This window comes from Nelumbo nucifera, chromosome 1, assembly GCF_055504915.1.
Source record: "Nelumbo nucifera cultivar China Antique chromosome 1, China Antique-T2T, whole genome shotgun sequence".
NCBI classification, from domain to species: Eukaryota; Viridiplantae; Streptophyta; class Magnoliopsida; order Proteales; family Nelumbonaceae; genus Nelumbo; species Nelumbo nucifera.
The window spans coordinates 125,871,621-125,874,733 of NC_142649.1; the positions used below are offsets into that span (position 1 = coordinate 125,871,621).

A 3,113-nucleotide genomic window follows, 5' to 3' on the forward strand; every position below is an offset into this window, starting at 1 on the left:
AAAATTGGGCCAAAAAGGCAAAATCTCATTTCTCATAAATGAAAAATTTTCACATGCATCTAAGAAATGGATTCTTAGATGAGATGATTCTCCCTACGTTGCTTTTAAAATAGCGAACACATGTGACCAAGTCACACATGAGAGTGGGGGCATTAATGTAATTTCTCGCATTAAAAAATAAGGGTAAATTACAAAGATCTCCCTATACTATAGGGTCTGTGGCAAAGACCCCTCTATACATTGTTTTGCGACAAAGACCTCTTTTTGTTAGTTTTTCATTTAAATTTACAATATTTTTTAATCCCCATACTATCCTTATAATAATTATTAATAGGAAGAAAAACACTGTTATCTTTCCCAACCTCACGAATAACAGGGTGATAGTTATTGCCGCGGCGCACGAACTTCTGTTGTAGTCTTCTCTCTCTCTCCCCCGATCTCTCTTCTTCTCCTTTCTCTTTCTCTCCTCCCCTTTCTTCTTTCCCATTTCCTCTAATTTTTATTCCTTGCAAATTCTACAAAACCTGTAGAATTGTTTTTGTGATTTCCGCTTCAATCTCATTGTCTTGATGATTTCCGAGTTGGTTCAAAGGGATTCATTCCCAACTCGATTAGGAAGCTAATGGATGGAAATTTCTTTTTCTTCCTCAGATTCTACAGAGCCTATTGTCAGATTAAGCACAGGATCCCCAGGAGTTACAAAGAAGTCAAACATCGATGTGATAGTTGAATTTACAAAACCAGTCTTTAACTTTGAGGCCTTGGCAGTCTAACAAGGCAGGTCGCACTCAAAACCATTCAAATCGTATTTCAAGAATCATTTGTACGCTGAAAACAAGCAAAACAGATGATATCAGAATGCCAGTATTGACATATCTAATCTAGCGACTGTTTTTTTGTTTTTTGTTTTTTTTTTTTTTTCTTGCAGAAACGTAACAAATTTTCTATTCCTGGAAGACAATAGCTCCCTTGACATAAATAGTTATTGGTTTCTCATCTTTTCTTTTCTTTTTTTCAGCTTTAAAGAAATTAAAAAAGCTCTATACTCTTTAAGTATCTTAGCCACATCCCCAAATGTGGTCTCAGTTTTCGTTCCAGAAGGGAAAGCAAAAGATATCACCGGCAATCTAAACATGGCCTCCAATCGACTTGAAGTCAGGCACTGTAAGATTATTTCATTCTTATTATACAGTAATTATGATGATTCCTCGTGCGTGTCTCAATTTACTGTGTTCTTTATCTTTCTGTGGTCTGTTCTCCATCTGCAAGGAACTGAAAACAGATGAAACCGAAAAGAAGAAAGGGGAGGAGAGAAAAGGGAAGGAGAAGAAGAGAGATCGGGGGAGAGAGAGGGAGGACTTCAATGGAAGTTTTCCGCCGCTCAAATAGCTACTACCGCTGCTGTTCGTGTATCATGAGGTGGGGGAAGATGAATAGTGTTTTTCTCCCAATTAATAGTTATTATAAGGGTTGTATGGGGATTAAAAAAATATTGCAATGGTGGATTTCAACAAAAAGCTAACAAAAGGGAGACTTACTTTGTCGCAAAACAAAGTAAAGGGGGTCTTTGTAATTTACCCAAAAAATAACAATGTTCAAAAAATCATGGTTTTCAAAACCAGATCGGATTGGACAGTTGGACCAGAAAAACCGGGAACCGATCACCCGTTTTTCCCCAAAACCGCTGATTTTGGTCAACAAATCGCTGAACCGGCCGGTACCATTCGAACCGTTCAAACGGTTTTAACCGTTTTTCAAATTTTTTAATTTTTTAATTTTTATTTTTTTTGTCAAAACGGGCTGGCTGTTTGAGTCGAATGGTCAAACCGTTCAAACTGATAACTAGACCCCTGACCGGTTCAGTCACCGATTCGATTTTAAAAACCATGCAAAAAAATCATAGGTTCCATCCATGTTTTGTCTCTTAACGGCTTTCCATCTCCTAGAGAAACAAGATCAAAGACTTCTTTGGACGTCAGTGGTCAATTTTGTTCACTCAATCCATTTTTCAATCTTAGTTCTTTGTCTATTTTGTTCTTCAACTCGGTTCTTCATATATCCTATTCTTTGATTTTAGTTCAAAATATTCTAGCTAGGTACCATATCTTCACTACTTCATTCCTAAAAAGGTATTCGATCTTTGAAATAACTTGATTTTTGTTTGAACTATTACATGAGTAGTAAATACCCTTTTTTGTATTTTTTTATTCTTTTTAATTAAATAAAATATAAATATATTTTTTTTTAATTTCGGGAGTTGGAGGAGCTTTAGAGAGTGACCTTTACAATTTAGTTTAAGTTTTTTTTTGGGAGTGGAGAGAAAAGACCCACTTTATTATGGCAACGGGGTGGGTTCGGAGAGGGTTTTGTAAACCCGCCTCCCTAAACCTCCCAGCCCGTACCCACTCCAAAACCTGCAGTGGATTGGATTTTGAGAATCCAAACCGTCTCATACATGAAAAATGCAAAACCCTCTCTACATTCAAGGATAGGGGCAGGTTGGGTCTAGAACCCACATCTAATTTTTTATTATTTATCTTCATATATAAACAATAAATAAGTAAAATAACACAAATAAACAACAAAATTTTCAATTAGTTATTTTATTAAGACATGTAGAAAACACATAAACTATCAATCATCTTTCACATAAAATTCAAAATATTATTAAATTCAACACCTAGTACATAAAGTTATATGCTTTCCAACAATATGCAGGTCGGGAAGGGCCAGGTTTAGCCTAATACCGTATGGATTGTAGAATCCGAAAACATGTCCCCACCCCAAAACCCATCCTTCAAAAAAAAAAAAAAAACCACTTTGTCAGGAAGGATAGGGGCGAATACCCACCGGGTAGGGTAGAAATTGCCATCCCTATATTTGATGGCTGAGTAAGCCAAGGACCACAACTCTCAAAACGAAGTCATCAAAGTATAGTTGTACACTCCCTCTAAAAGTGGGTGGACTGCTATTTCATGGGTTGACTACAAATCCTAGTTGACAAAATTGTCCCTAAAGTCATCTCTCATAACAATCCGATAGGAAACTCTACTAATGACAAAAATTCATTTTCAATCCTCATTTAGAAAGGTCCTAGAATTTCTTTATGCCCA

General features: G+C 36.3%; 1 long non-coding RNA gene across 2 annotated transcripts; it reads left to right on the forward strand.

The window, feature by feature from the left end:
* Nucleotides 1–291: 291 nt before the first annotated feature.
* LOC148803794 (uncharacterized) lies at nucleotides 292–2,201 on the forward strand. 2 transcript variants are annotated; one of them, XR_016081430.1, is made up of 4 exons: nucleotides 292–412; nucleotides 652–777; nucleotides 1,019–1,164; nucleotides 1,270–2,200. It is a non-coding gene; the product is annotated as an uncharacterized LOC148803794 (long non-coding RNA). The 2 variants fall into 2 exon arrangements; XR_016081429.1 differs by having other exon boundaries at nucleotides 382–777; nucleotides 1,270–2,201.
* The last annotated feature ends 912 nt before the right edge of the window (nucleotides 2,202–3,113 follow it).